The sequence below is a fragment of the Gallinula chloropus genome (assembly GCF_964237585.1).
Source record: "Gallinula chloropus genome assembly, chromosome: 2".
Classification (NCBI taxonomy): domain Eukaryota; kingdom Metazoa; phylum Chordata; class Aves; order Gruiformes; family Rallidae; genus Gallinula; species Gallinula chloropus.
In genome coordinates this window covers 157,406,103-157,422,569 of record NC_140086.1, presented here as the reverse complement: position 1 = coordinate 157,422,569, position 16,467 = coordinate 157,406,103, and positions in this window count along the sequence as shown.

Sequence of the window (16,467 nt, the reverse complement as noted above, 5' to 3'; positions counted from 1 at the left end):
TGAGGTGGGCTGCATACCCCACTTACTCATGTCCTCACCATGGTCACGCAGGTAAAACCACAGCGTCTCTCGCGGTGTGTACCTACTGTATCCTCCCTTCTGGGATGATGGACGCTTTCTCCCAATAACTGCAACATGGCTGCATACGGGTTGGGAGATGGACACATTTTCGTCAAGTCGCTTGACCAGTTTCTCTACTGCTGCGATCACAGAGAGAGAAACATTGTCCTGATATCTCCGGAGGTGGCCGGACACCTCAGATACGGTTGGTGGATATGTATCACTCCAGTCCATTGTTGCCAATGAATTGGTGTGCCCTGCTGGGGCACTTCGTACAACCTTACGCCACATAGCTGGAGTGCAAAGGACGTCATCAGGATCAGAGGGAAGCTGTGGGTTGTCCAGATCATAATAAATTACCTCCCGTACAGCTAATTCTCTCAGGTGCTGGATAACTGCCTCTAGGTTGTTACACTTGGGTGTTTGACATGTAATGTATTCCTTTATGGGATACCTTTCCCTCACACTTGACAGTAGTCGCCTCCAGAGGCTGAGGATTTCAGGCTTTTCCCCAATTGCCTTATCAATGCCTCCTTCTCTAGCTAGGGATGCCAACTGCTTGGCCTCCCTGCCATCTAATTCCAGACTACTGGCCCCGTGATCCCAGCATCGGAGCAACCAAGTGATGATGTGCTCACCTGGGCGGCAGCTGAAATCTTTTCGAATTTCACGCAGCTCACACAGGGACAGGGATCGTGTGACAACAACCTCATCCTGAGATGGTTGAGATGGAACAACCTTATCCCGGGATGGTTGAGATGGCTTTGCCTTATCCTGAGATGGTTTGGATGGCCCTGCCTTATCCTGAGATTCATCAGATGACCCTGCTTTATCCTGACCTTCATCACATGACCCCGCTTTATCCTGACCTTCATCGGGTGGCCCTGATTCAATTTCATCCTCATCCTCATCCTTCACTACAGGAACAACTTTCTTTGTGTATTTCCTCTTTCGTACAGGAGCAACCGACACTGATGTGGGTTGATTTTTTGTTTTACCGGCAGTATCTGCTGTAGGGGCAGCAGTAGCTGCAGCATCAGTTGGGCAGGTTGCAGTAGCCACAGTTCTAGTCATAGAAGTTACAGTGGCCTCAGTGTTAGTCCCAGTGGTTACAGTAGCTACAGTTTCTGCTGGTCTGTTTTCCTTCCTTTCCCTCTGACAGTGCTGACTGCTATCAAGCAGTGTTTGGTAAATAGTGGCCAGGGCCCAGCACAGTGCAGTAAGCTGTGCATCTCTGGGAAACTTACGGCAATTTCTTTTCAGATATGCAGCCACTTTATCAGGGTCCTGTAACTGTTCGGGAGTGAAACTCCAAAACATCGGACGTGAGAAAGTGCCTAGGTAGTTGCCCATACTCTGCCACGTACCCTGCCACTCATGATTATCTGGCCTCGCAGAACACTCTTGAGTGGTATTCATAAACCTTTGCTTAATATTGAACAAAAGCAGAACCATATTCACCAAACATAACAACAGCAAAATGCTAGTTTGAATATTCCAGGGATATTGGAAATTTTCAAAAACTGTTACCAGAGCTGTTGTATTTAGCCCAAAGGAAGAGAAAACAGCGTAGATATTTCTTTCTGTACTCCCACCATACCAGCTGCCATTGTTAATCCCTGCCGGTCTAAAGAATAGACAGAGCAGCAAAATCTCATACAAGTACCAGAACACGTTCATGATCATCGATATCACTGTATCATAAACTGTTTTCATAAAATACACCAAGATGAGGTACGGGAACGAAAACAGGAGCTGCAGTCCCAGGATGTTAAAGGATCCTGCTAGGATTGCATACAACAGACGGTGCTTTTGCTGCAACAGCTGTGAGCACAGCCTTGTAAGTAAATACCAGAGCATCGTAACCAGAGACTGCTTAAATCAAAGTACTTATCACAACTTTGACTTAATTGCAATCGGGTCAGGGTCAGATCTACCGTTATCCCAACCTTTCGTGCCCCACGTTGGGCGCCAAAAAGACTGTCGTGGTTTCACCCGGCTGAGGGCCAAGATCCACGCAGCTGCCTGCTCCTTTAAGGAAAAGGGCAGGTTAAAGGGAAGGGGAAGGGGGGTGAGAAGTAAGGGAAGGGAAAAGGAAGAGAAAGGGGCAAATAACCCCAAAATCAAGAAATTAAGAGGCCCGTGGGTTGGGATAAGGATAGTTTACTAAGATAACAGAAAGATACAATGTAACAATACTAACAGGACTTCAAAGCAAAATATATGAAGCTGTTGATACACAAGGCAGTTTCTCACCAAACCATACAACTCAGGCCGTGCCACCCAGAGCCGTCCCAGAACCCGACCGTCCCCCACGAACCGCGCGTCCCGGCGCCGCCCCAGGCCTTCCTCCCGTCAGCCCCCGATATCCTGGGCAGGACGTAACTGGCGTGGAATACTCTCTTTGGTCAGTTGGGTCACCTGTCCTGGCTTCGCCCCTCCTTTCTCATGAAGAGCTGAGAAAGTCCTTGACTGTCTGACAGCAACTAGAAACATCAGGGTGTTATCAACACTACTCCCATTTTACTCTCAAACACAGCATTCATCTGCTGTTACAAATGAAATTAACTCCATCCTGACCAAAACCAGGACAGTATTGTCTGGTCCATCGATACAGGTAGCAGAAAAAGCACAGAGGCACACGGTGTGCAAGATTAATGGATATTAATCCAACTTCAGAGGTTTGTCATGCAAGCTCCTGCATCTCAGCTGGCACAGCTCTCACTAGACTCAGTGCAGAGAAACATGCACTTTGTGGGCATGGTTCATCTGACCAGCTTTAGAGAACAAGGTGAAATGTGCCTCTAAAACCATGGATTCTCCCAACTCCCAGACACTGTAGTCTGTAAGAAAAGCAGATGAATAGATCAGAAATGGGTGTTTTCCGTGGTGTAAGGTGTTTAATCTGATGCAACCCATTTTTTCACCCACTAAAAATGGTGACTAAGATAGATTCAAATCACAGACTGGGGCAGGAAGGCTTTGGCCTGTCACTCCTTGAGCAGCAGAGCTGTTGAAATATCCAGAATGTGGGAATTTAACTGTTTGCATTAGCTTAATGAACCTAATGTCACCTCTTCATTTTAAAGGTCCACACTGCAGTACACACCTTATGAAAACATCCTCATGAGGTTGCTTCAGAGTCAGTACACTTTAGGCTCTTCTCAAAAAGGTGATAGATGTGATACTTTCTTTCACTCATTTTTTCTGTGTCTCTTACTCTAAAAACAACACCGCTTTTAGGGGTACAAGAGTGCAGCTGTAATGTTTGGATATTCTCCTTGGGAGAAGAGGCTTTTCCTCTGACTCTGGCTCCCAGAAATGCTTGGGAAAGATGAATTTTCAAGTTTTCTTTCAGCCCTGGGTTTTTTTTTCCAGAATAGTTTATTTCTAATTTCTCTGAAAAAGGCATATTTGTCATGCACTGTCACGCACAGTTGTCAAGATTACAAGATCTGTTCCTACTGCGTTTGGTGTTAGCAAAAATAATTCGTAACTCCGGAAGAGTCATTGTTATTTGTGGACAGCTTTAAAGGATGCTTTTCTATTTCTTCCTGAATTGAAAACTGAAGATATGGAAGCACAGCAAAATTTAAGTCCTTAAAAAAACCCGCCTTCTGCAAATACATAAACCAGATGTTCTTGTGATTTCTAAGCTGACATATATTCACTTCAGCAGAGTTAAAGGGATTTCCTGGGTGGATAAGGATTTAAGCCATTAACCCTGGTCATTCCCTCCTCCCAGAGTCCCGAAGTATCAGTTGTCCTCAATGCCTGTCTCCTTGAACCCCTCTGTGTTGCATCCTCTTCACCTCTGATCCGACAATCAGTTTTTTCAGCTAGATATTTTGATGACTCTTACTGTAATACTTGTGCAGATGACAAAATATGCCATAAATAATTTACTCTCCAAGAACGCCATCGTCAGAGTATTATTGTGTGCCTGGGAATGGGTTCATCATACAGTGTTTTTGCCTTGCCTGGCACTAAAAAATATCTAGTGAGCTTGCTGCATGTAGGAAGACAGATACCTTTTTTCTTTTGAAACACCAGCACTACGCTTCTGACTCAGGGTCCCCTTCAACTGTGGAGCAGCACAGGAGCGTGTGCCCACATCTGCAGCCTGCACCAGTATCAGAAGTGGGATTTCCCTCACTTATTAATCAGATTGGGATACCAGCATTAAAAACTGCTGGTGGGACATCAGCCATTTCATAGCTGATCCCACTGGTGAATAGAAAAAGCTTCAGACTGAGAAAGAGGTCCGGGACATAAAAATTTTGGGTCTGCTGCAGGAAAGCAAATACAGAAGAAAGAGCAGGATTTGCCGGGTTGGACCCAATGATCTCTTGAGGTCCTTTCCAACCCTGTGATTCTGTGATTCTGTGATCAGATGGGGGGGGGGGGGGGGGGGGGGGAAGTGAGAAGAAAGAAATGAGACTAAAAAAGGGAAGAAATTGCCGTATCCTAAAACAAATCAGCAGTAAAGCATCGAACATACATCATCCCACATCTTCTGCTGAGGGAAACATTATCCCATTGCACCCAACTTCCCAATGCTACTGGTGATCATTCTTTTTGCACTGAGGGATGAACAGACCCTTCCAATTAGTATAAATATAAAATCTGAGCTTCCTCCACAGACAAATGTGATGCTCCTTTTCCAAACAATGTTATAAATACTTCACCTTAATTTTCTAGCCCAAAACAGATTTTTACTCTTCGGATACTCATGAAAACTCAACCTCTCCTCTTCTTCCCCCATGGGTTTCCAGCTCCTGTCTAAATCAACTGCACAAATGGAGGTTTCTCTCTACTGTGTGCCCATGTGCAGCTTGGAGCCAAGTTTTGCAATAAGGCTGACAGGAGAGTAGACCTCTATTAAGAGAGGTGGCGGCAAAGAACAACACAGTGATTAAATGCAAAATTGAAATCATAATGAAAATTGGGGCACTGAAAAGAAATTTTAATTAAGTAAGCAACTGCAAATCAAACAAATGTATTCATTATTTAATCAACTAGTGAGTGCAAAAATCTCAACTAATCAGGAAAGTCTCGGGGAGCAGATAAAGAAACAAATCAAGGAACCAATTTAAAAGCCATAAGAAAATAGCTTGCATCCACACCATAAAGGAGCATTTGTCTGAGGAAAAAGAAGGTGAGATTCTCTTTTTCACTCACAAACATCATGTTTCTTATCTTTGTGGGAGTTTTTTTGTTGGGATTTGAAATGTTGTGTCTCCTTGGATATTTGCTTTTAATCTGTTCAGTCACAGAAGGAGTGATGGCAAAGTGATGTTTTTCTTTGCCTGCTTCCACCCATTCTTCACCTCTTGCATAGACCCCCTTGAGGAGGGTCTCAATAACCGATTTGTTTAATAAGGTAAAACATTCAGTGTGCCCAGCTACCACTCAGCTCCATGTACAACATGGTATGTGGGCAGCACAGAGCATCTGGGAGGGGTGGCCGAAGCCACCTGGGCCATTCCACACACACAAGTAGGTCCTTCAGTGGTTTATGACTTCCAACAGCTTTGCTACAGATCTGCCAACTTGCTCCTGCTTATGGGAAAGAAGAGATACCGAACACCTCATCCATCTGATGAATACCTGATGAAGACTGTGCTCTTAGCCATGTTTTCACCTTGATTTTTCCCTGCCCAACACATGTGTGTACGGGAGTGAGTATGCACCGTTCACTTCAATGAACTCCTTGCAAAGTCAGCAAACAGCTCAGCATGAGCACAGAGAGCCCTTTCAAGCCTCCGAGCCACTTCAGGGTAACCAAATGAGTCACAAGCAGCCAAGTAATTACTTTTCCAGGCTTTCTTACTTATGAATTTGGATCTGTGTACAAAAGCATGAATCCAGAGAGAATTGGCTGTCATACCTTACGAGCGCAGACTTGTTTGCACTGGAAGCAGTTGGGTAGGGGCAGGAGATAAGTTAAAGAATAGTACAAACAAGTCATTCAGTGCACAGTCTTGTAAGTATAGCCTGTCTAGAGCCTAATAAAACTCACATATTTAATTAGTGGCTTCATTCAGCGTTGTGTGAACAGTGATTCACTATGCCAAGTGAGAGGAGATGTGTAGCAAATAGACCGTGTGCAAGTTATCTGAGGAAAAAAAAAAGAGTTATTTTATGCAAAGAGTAAAGAAAAGCTGCATAACAGACCAGTGTGAAAACATAGCAGTGCTTTTACAATTCAAGTGTAGCAAACTCTTCTGTAGAATCAGTGGAAACTGAGTACATTTCTGTACCAAGGGGAAAGGAGTCTGACTTTCTACCCCAAGCAGAGAACTGTGACACCAAATACCTGGTTTCTTATTGTTTCTCTGCGGCAGGAGCTAAGCACAAACACTTTTCCTTTTCTGTTTCTGCTTGTCTATGTTATTTGGTTGCTCTTACCCAAACCCATTGTATTTCTCACCTTATCACACCACTGTTGCAGATGGAAGTGCATAACCCTACCTCCACACAAGGGCCCTGATTGCCTAACCACTGTTTGGAGCTCCAAGGTGAAAACCTCTTGTTCTGCAGACACAGAATTCAGGAGGCCCTTGAAGTTCAGAGGTGCTAATGCCTTTCTACATCAACATTTCCAGGTAGTGAAAGGTCTGGTGATAGCACTCCCCAACACGCTCATTTTTGGAGGACCAAGTATGCCAACACCAAGCTCATTCCTCATTCAGCCTTGTCACACTGAACCAAGTCAGAGCTCCCTGGTGGGGTCCGGGCTACAAACATGTTCTGAGCACTGTGAAAGACCAGGCTTTGCCTGTTGAAAATTAAACAGTTCCCTGCTCTTCTCCTGTAAGTCCACAGCTGAGGAAACTGGCTCATTTATGGAGGATTAAAATATAGTTCTGTCTCCAGCAGTGGGATCTTCTGAGCACTGTGGCCACAAAATCATAGGGGATGGTGATGCTTCATTCCCTGATGTTGATGCCATGCTGGTCTCTTGAAATAATTAAATTATAATTGGGCTGGGCTGGGAAGAAGGGAGAAGTGTGATCCTACAGCCTCACTATTAGGGTGCTCCCCACGGAGGAAGGGTAGCTGGCTTCCAGTCCAGTCCACTTCCTATTTTACTGCTTAATATTAAAGTCTTTGCTCTGTGCTGTTCCCTGAGTGCCTCCAGAGATACCCAGATCTGCTACCTCAATCCATTTGTCCATCTTTGCTGCCGGTTTGGTGATCCAGTGAGGAAGAACTGAAGTGCTGCAAGCCCAGCTGGGTGCTGCCTTGCGCAGTGCCAACCATTCCTGTCTCTGGGGGGTTGGTTGTATGGGAGCATTTGCCCATCACCAGCCCCTGGGCAGCCCCAGGGAAGCTCAGTTCAAGTTTCACATATAATTTGCTGAATCAGGGATTTGTCTTAAACTGCTGAAACCATAGCACAAAGATTGCTTATGTGGGCATCCTACTGCTGCCCACCACTGCTCAAAGCAGGCTCAATGTAGGACATTTTTGTGCTTCAATGATCCAATTCAAACAGTGTTCCAGACATAACATCCCTCTGCCTCGCAAGTAGCAGTTGTCCCCAAAGCCCACGTGCTCCGCTGCTGGCTTCACTACCACCAACCACATCCCAGAACATCTCCTGCTCCCTCCTAACCACATTAGCAGGAGATAATGATGTTGTTCGGATCGAAAGGAAACAGCAAATTCAATTGTGACTTACTAGCAAGATCGGCGTGCTGTCAGCAAGCACACGCACACGTAGACGTGTACAAGCCCGCAGAGTGACCTATCCTCACATACACACCAGGGTTTGTCTCTGGAAACCCACTTTCTATTAATCAGCAGAGATCAGAAACAAGCCTCTTAGGCTACGATGGGAGATAATGTCATTCTGGGCTAAGAATAAATCTATCAGCTGGAAACTGGATGAATAAAACCGATTTTAAGGGGGATGAGGTCATTTTTGAGATTACATCATGCAGCCATGTTGCATCCCAATTCGTATACTTTGAGAGCATATAGCAGTTTCAGCCTTGCTATAAGAGCATATTTGAGCAAATGATCTCAGGAAAGAGGCTAGGAAAAATGAGCAAGCAAAAAGGCTGCTTTATGAACTTCTCCATCCTATAGCTGAGGAAGCATCGTTATCTCCAGAATAATCCATCTCCCCAAGATCCCTGGCTGTATCTGGAGCTAGAGGTCAGAGTTGTGATTGCTAATGAAAATCCTGTTCAGCACACATTGAATTATTCTTCTGTATTCCAGATCATGATAAAAGGATAGACAGGAATGAGGAATCAGTTGCAGTCAGCTTTATGATTTTACATTATTAAGCCATTAGGGACTGCCAGACAATCTGAGAGCTTAGTGAACTGAACTCTCTAAGACCTGTTAAGTACTCAGGAGGCACTATGCAAACCCACAAAACAGGAGCATTAATTGCCAGGCAGACTTGTCAAGATGCTCAACACATGAGTGACAGAGAGAACAGAGACAAAAAGAGAATAGGGAAGGGCAGCAAATAAAGGAGTTTTCCACCAACCTCTGCTCAAAGTCTCACAATCATTCTTCAAAACTTTTCTCTTGTTTTTTTTTTTTTTGAGTGTGACTTAGCTTTTCGTTTCACAGGGGCCAATCCATGCTTTAGCACCGATTCCACTGGAATTACTCCAGATTTACTGCTGTGTAGCTGTACAGCATTGGCTTTTTATAATAATATGCCTCATTAGTGGCTACTTACAGTGTAACTGAATTATAGGACGTCTAGTTCTGGGCAGTTGCTACAAAATGAAGCACTGATGTGACACCTAATAAAGTACTTGTAAATGCCTTCTGGGAGCTATAATGCTATATTATTTATGAAGTGCCATTGTGTTTTAAAGACAGAAGACCAGATGTTAAAATCTGGTTTATTTACACAATGTCACCGAGGATTAAGTCTATTGTCTTTACTGAGCATATCCCAATACATACAATGAGCATTTTGGCACAGAGCATCCCTGGAGGCGTGGAGGTCGGATACGCCAGGGCACACTGACACCATCTATGGAGAGAGACTGGTTCAAAGTGGATGTGTCCTGTTTTGAGCACCAAGCCAGATGTTAAAAACTTGTGCAAAACTAAGAAGGGAACAATACTCTTCCCAGAACTGACTTCTCACGAAGCTAGAAGTGTTGGGCTTTTTTTGTGGATGCTTATGCAGCACTTCTGCTAGGTGAAGCATGCTCAGGGGGAGCGGGACACCTCCTAAATAACAATAGCTCCACATCACAACTTTTGGGAGACAGTGGGTTTCCACTAGTTTTCCCTAAGAAGTAAATCTTTGTGTACGGGCTCTGAATGTGCATTAAAGAGACTTCTGATGTAAGAAAAGAAATGCAGCAACATGCCATAGCCCCACTTGCTGGGTTTTCTGTTCAGTGCCTGAGGGCAGCACGTTGCCTGAGTCCTGCAGCACGTAGGCAGAGGTGTCTCCTGCCACGTAGGAAGTTTAGTCTGGTCCTACCCTGAGGCACTGCCACCAGACGACTGCAGCTCCAAACCATCTGTCACATCCACAGTGTTCTCCAGGGTCTGTGTGCCACTTTGCAGTGCTGCAAAGAACTCTCTCTGCCCACTGTCCCATGAAGGAGAGCCATGCTGAGCTTACATCGGAGCCCTGGCAGCAGAGCAAAAGCCCCTCTTGGGGGAAGAAAAAATAATTAAAGTTTTAAAAAGTAGATTTGAGAACTTTGAGGGCACTGTCCTCCTTGAACCAGAGGGGAACCAGCTCATCTCTGAAACCCATGCATTGCCCAACCAACTCTACTGCCCAAAGTGCTGCTGAAAGAAATGCCTGGTGATAACCAGTTCCCCTCCCTACTGGAAACAACCTGGGGGTCCCTCAGCATTCGATAGCTGCTTGGCTCAAAATGGGGACCAGTAATTCCTACGCTTCAATGAGAGCAGCGTCGTGTCTCTGATGGGTGAGAAATGCTACCTCAGAGCTACTTTGCATTTCTCAGGCATGTAGTTTATCAACTAGCTAGACATGGCTATGTTGTACGTCTCTTTAAATACCACATGCTGTAGCAGTCTTCTTCTAGACCCTGCTCAGGTCAGAGCTGGGATTTTCAAATAGCTGTTTGGGTGTACTGCCAGCACGTAGCGTATTTCTCTTTGGCCATAAACTCATGAGGAACCCTTAAACTATGTGGGATAAATTAATACTTGACTCGGTTCCAGCAGCACAATGAGGCTAACATAAGGATTAGTTTAATCATGGGACAGTTGGTATCGAGGAGCAGAAGAATCTCCATCTTCATCATGGTGTGAGGGGCAGCTGCCACTGGAGAGGGGAAGCTGCCTCTTGCAGTGCAGGTTGCCGGTGGCATCAAATTGATGCTAAGGAAAATGTTACGTGCTCCTTGTTCAAATGGATACAAACCATGGGCTCCAGAGCTACAGACTGTTTTGGTGGGAACAGGGCTTCAGAGCTATGACACTTTCCCCTGGGGATACCAGCAAGAAAGTGTGAAATCTGTTAGTTTTCTAAAGGAGCCTCATTTGTAAATGCAAACAGTTTGGCTCGGAAGAAGTTTTCATTCCATTTTTTCAACAACTTTACCTTCAGAGACTGTTTTGCCAGGGGGGCCATCCGGATGAAACGGATCCTTTCAAAGCTGGGCTCTGATCCTGGGAAAGCTCATCCCTGGAGGGGATGAACAGGAGCAGGGCGGCAGGGGAAGCAGAGGGGGTATCGATTTCAGACCTACAGACTTCTGCCAAAGGGTCGGCTCCAAGGCCGCGAGCGCGCCGTGTCGTGCTATTAGCTGGTGTCATTTCCCAGAAGCGAGACTCCCTGTAGTCTCCCCTTGCTAATCCACAAGGCCTAATGCAGTGCTGTGGGTTTCTTTTGTGGTGGTGTTGGGGGGGGGGGAGACAGGGAGGAGCTGGAATTGGCCTCCTAGGCAGAAGGTGCACATGGGCACAGAGCCCCTCTCCTGCCTATCAGGGAAGGGTGTAAAACCAGCTGCCTCCGGACAGGTAGCATTAAGAGAGCCAAATGATGTGCTCCATCTACTAGGGGTAGTGGGCACCTTCTCCCTCTCTCCAGACCTGTGGTAGCCCCTGGGGAGAGGACCAAAGAGCTGAACCTGAGAGCAGCTGCCTCCTGTGAAGCTTATAACATCTATGATGAGCTTCTGACCTTGCCTGGTGCAGGGAAGTTCTCCCTCCTAGGAAGGGGCTGTGTGCTTCCCTGTCTCAAGGGGCTCACGAGGGGACCTGTGGCAGTTTGTCAGAAGAATTGAATGCTGCAACCACACCCGTGAGGTTCTCCAAACTCATCTAAGCCTAAATGCACCTTGGCATAAAGGTGTCTTTCATCTCAGTGGAACCCAGCAGGCCACCACTGTTACCCCACAGAGGACAGCAGGGACTGCATCAGGGACCAACTTGACCCATTCACACTCGTAATTACGATGTGCGTGCGAACACTGCCCTCTGCCTCCTGCCGAAAGGCTTTGTCCTTGCGCTGGGGATCTGTTGGGGGGGGGGGATATTATTCTCTCCTATGGAGCAGGATGTAAAATAGCATTCTCCAGCCTGGCAGCACACCAGCACACAAGGTGCTGAGAGCGAAATGCAGGCACACCTGGTTTGACACTGGTAGTGTCAGCCCTAATGTCGTGGGGTGAGTGGGCTGTAAGAGTTTCCAGCCCTACAGTAAGTAAAGATGTGGCGATTTTCTTATGTGTCTTAGGAAAGTGAGGACTTTGGGCTTGTTTCACGCTGTGGGCTCGCATTTTAAAGTGCTTTTTTTTTCTCACCAGATGAAGTTTAGGAACATTTTTGTTGTTTTTAACTCTGTCAAATATCTGAAGGGAGGGGGAAGATAAAATGGCATAGAATCATAGAATCATAAAATGGTCTGGGTTGGAAGGGACCCCAAGGATCACAGAGTTCCAATGCCCCTGCCACAGGCAGGGCCACCAGCCTCCAGGCCTGGATCTACACAAGGTTGTAGATCCCCATCCAACCTGTCCTTGAACACCTTCAGGGGTGGGGCATACACTACCTCTCCAGGTAGCCCATTCCAGCACCTCACCACTCTCTCTGTAAAGAACTTCCTCCTAATATCTAAACTAAACCTTCCTTCCTTTAGCTTCAATCTATTCCCCCTTGTCCTGCCATTATACCCAACCTGAGACACCTGGCCAGCCATTCACTGGGGCTGATTCCCAGCATGTCCCTGAAGGGCTGGCAGTGCAGCTATGTGGAGCAAAGCCAAAGGTGACCAAGGAGATGTAGGAGTAGAGCAATGAAATCACCTTTCCCAAAGTCACAGCCAGCCCTGGGCATGTCCAGAAGTAAAATCTGTGCCTTGATTCTGTGTGCAGTTCTGGGCTCCCCGGTTCAAGAGGACAGGAAGCTACAGGAGAGGGCTTTGAAGATGATGAAGGGACTAGAATATCTCTCTTATGAAGACAGGCTGAGGGACTTCAGTCTTTTTAGCTTAGAAAAGAGAAAACTGAGGGGAGGGTCTTATTGCTCATAAATACTTGAGGGGTGGGTGTTAAGAGGAGGGGGTCAGTCTTTTTTCAGTGGTGCACAGGGACAGGAGAAGAGGCAATGGACACAAACTTGAATATAGAAATTTCCACCTAAACATGAGGAGGAACTTCTTTACTGTGAGGGTGTCAGAGCCCTGGGACAGGCTGCCCAGAGAGGCTGCAGAATCTCCATCTCTGGGTATATTCAAAACCTGCCTGGATGCTGTCCTGTGCAGCCTGCTTCAGGTGATCCTGCTCTGCCAGGGGGTTTGGACTAGATGATCTCAAGAGGTCCCTTCCAACCCCTAACATTCTGTGATTCTGTACCAGCCAGGACAGTGGGATGAACCCAAAGCCTGCTTGCTAGCATTTGGTGTCTCCCAGCCCAGCCCAAATGATGACACCCCTGGACAACTGTCTTGCAATGTGTCCATCATGAAAACACCAGCACTCCCCTTTGTCCCATGACTCCCACAGGCAAGCCCAGACTCTGGCTCCCAGAGGCATTCAACAAGTAGGAGTATCTAGCTCTTGTTCACACCTTGGAAAATCCCCTTGACCTTTTACATCAGGCCATATATGGTTCCCAATGGCTGCAGTGTCAGGGTTGAAGAGGCATAGAGGACAGGAAGGCAGCAAGCCAAACTGCAGAAAGAGAAGAAAAGGCTTGTAGGCTGCACACTAGCTGCAAGTCAGCCTGTGAGAGCGAGCTGGGTCTCCCAGACATGGTCTGCCCTTTTCTAGACATTGGTTTCCCCACCAAGGTGGAAGCTCTGCTCCTATTTCATGATACTTTGGCACAGGGGATATCATGGGAAACACTGTATTCTAAAGAAATGAATCTTTTTTCTTCCCCCTCCCCCCCCCCCCCCCCCTTTCTGGTCAATAAAGCTGCAGTTTGACTTTAGGGTGACAATTTGGATCAATTCTCATTTTCTACAAAATGATTCTCTTTTATACACCGAGGACTAGAATTGAAAATGTAATCTATCTTGTTGAGAGGTAAAGTCAGGGTCATGAAAATTAACTCCCAAGTGCAGTTTAGTGTGCCTTTTCACATGCCAGCAAATAGCAGGAACGTCTTTGGATATCCAAACACTAATTTAGGGAAAATAAAATCATTTTGCAGCTGTCTGAAGGGATTCTGCTACCAAGTCACTTTTTCTCTGCAATATAAAATAACTGTGAGCAACCATTCTTAACAATGATTCCCCAGCAAATACTATTGCCAGATGACAGCTGGGGTCTGGGTGATTTTGTCTCATATTTTAATATTTGGCTATGTAGATTGAAGTGGAACTGGGCTACTTTATATTAAATAATTTTACCCCTGAATCCAGAGGATAAAAGGCAGAGTAAGGAATAAAATGTAATGAGCTCTTTCATGTAAGGTCAGGAAAATGTGGCACTGCAAAATGACCTGAACTGATGAAGAGAACAATCAAGTGGAGCTGGCCCAATGCAGAAGGCTTTGTGGAGGTACTACCCAGGTATTGCTTTTTACTTATACTTTAGATTTTATACTGCAAGCAAGGGGGCTGGAAACTGACCTTTAATGCAGCTGGTGATGACCAGAGAAGATGTCTGTAAAGGAGGCCAAGTCTGGATAAACATGTATGGTGATCCACCATGGCCTGTGAGAAACCTTGTGGTCTGTAGGTCTTTCATCTAAAACTTATGGGAGCTAAAGGAGATGCTGGGAGGAGAGTGTAGTGGGTGACATGGAAGGAATGTCAAAAAGCCCAAAGTGAGGATGTTGAAATGGGTCAGAGACCTGGGAAGACCTTCCCCTGATGTAAAGAGTTTGTGTTGGTACTAGTAATCACCGTTGGACCAGTTCTTGAAAGAGCAGCTCGAATATTGCCTGTGAGGGAGGTCAGCCTTTACCTTCCATGAAATTCATTCAGCAACTGAGTCTGGGGATTTTGAACAAGCACTTTTTTTTTTTTAAACCAAATAGGGTCTGTTTTCTATTGCTATATCTTTTCTATCCTGACTGATTATTTAAAGAGGGAAAAAAATGTCATTCAGAAGTTTCCTGGTGGTGGAGGGTAGGACTTGATCCCTTGTGAATCAGGCTTGGTCGCACCTTGATGTACTGGTTCCAGAAATCAGAAAACCTTGAAAGCATCTCAGATTATTTTTATCCTCAGGACACTACATAGAAGTGATCAGGTCAAAATTCCTGTTCTTTTATTTGTCACCTGAGTTCCTACAGCACTGGAGAGACTCCAGGATATCTTTGTCCTGGGGACTGTAAAAATCCTGAATAAAAATCCCTCCTAAGAGTTTCCAACCTGAAGAAAAGACAACATTTAATAAGAGTTGCAATAGATTACTGGAAAATGATTAAGTGGTATCTGTCAGTGTGATGGCCAAGATACTCGTCCATCAGCAACTTAATAACTACCAAGGGCTCTCTCTTGCAGCAGCAAGTTCAAAGGAGGGAAATGAATGAGGACACTTTGCAGATAGGTTCTGGGTGCCCACAGGAAAACACAAAGGTGTCTGTTCAAAAATCATGTGAGTGAGAAGCAGAGGTTGATGTGCACAGGTTAGAGCTGGGAATTAGAGGCAACAAGCAACAGGCCACGGTAGGCAGTCAGATTTCTGCACCTGATGCAAAAGGTGAGGCAAGCGGGTGGGAAGATAAGGGCAGAGAGGTGTGCCAGCCAGAGCACGGGGATGGGGAAATGCTGGGAACAGGTATGTGCCCAGTAGGATTGTGCCTGCCAAGGCTAGGGAAAAGGTTGCTGCAAATTTGGGTAACATAAACTTGGAGCAAACTTTTGGCTTTTATTTCTGTGGGAGTGTAGGAAAGATTGTATCTTGTGGGTGGCAGGTAGAATAAATCAGATAGGACAAGAAATAGTGTGTGTGGGGGGTGGGTTGGAGCGGTCAAAGGTGAGTCTCATCAAGGGCATTGATAGGAGCCCAGTCCACGTTGGCCACAGACACTCACCAGGGACAGAGTCAGCAGCTCAGTTTGGATACCCAAAATGCCCGTGAGGTATCAGAGCCCCATGAAACAGAGGAACGTGTTTGTACACCTTCCTGTCTTTTGCTGCCATCTTCACATGTGTATCTCTGCTAGAGCAGAAGCTGTCAGAGCCTTAAATGCCCAGGGCAGAGGTGCACATGGATGGGAGATACATGCACAAAGCCACCCACTAACAGTCACAGCCGTGACACCCATGGGTGACAGGGAAAAAGATGCCATTCAGCGCAAACACATCATCCTCCACACATCCCTTGTGGCCATTTCCCAAAGCAGCGTTGGTGTCAGCTTTTCCGCTCTCTCAACAGCCACTAAAGTGCTGCTCTAGTACTTCAAAAGGGTCTGCTAAAGTATTGCCACGGCTGTCACCAAACAAGCCATTGCTATCTATCTTCAGGGATAAGATAAGACATCAAAGTGATTGATTCCTGGCTCTCCACATCGGGGCCAAATGTGGAGGCCGGCGGCAGCCCACGCATCCCCCCCATCCCGCAGGAGTGTGGCTCCGTGTGGGAAGGACTGTCAGATTCCCAGTGGCTTTTTATTTTTTTCCCCTCAGTCAACTTCATCTCCTTCCTCTTGCCAACCCAGCTTAATCGGTGCTTTTGAAATTATTTACTTACCTTTAAATAACAATAAGAAACGCCCACAGAAAAATGTCTTGGTGCCCTGACAAGCAGATTTACAATGGGAAATGGTGACCACCCAGCAGCAAAAAATGATAATTATAGGCACATAATCCATTCTATCAGTCCACCAATAGCCACAGCATGAAATGACCCCATTAACACCCCCAAGACCTAATCATTCACCTTTCTCCAAGGCTCTGTCAAATAAACAGCTCATGCAAATGCTTGTTATTTTTTTGGATGCAGGAGCCTGCCTGCTAGCCAGTTGAAAAATGAGGGA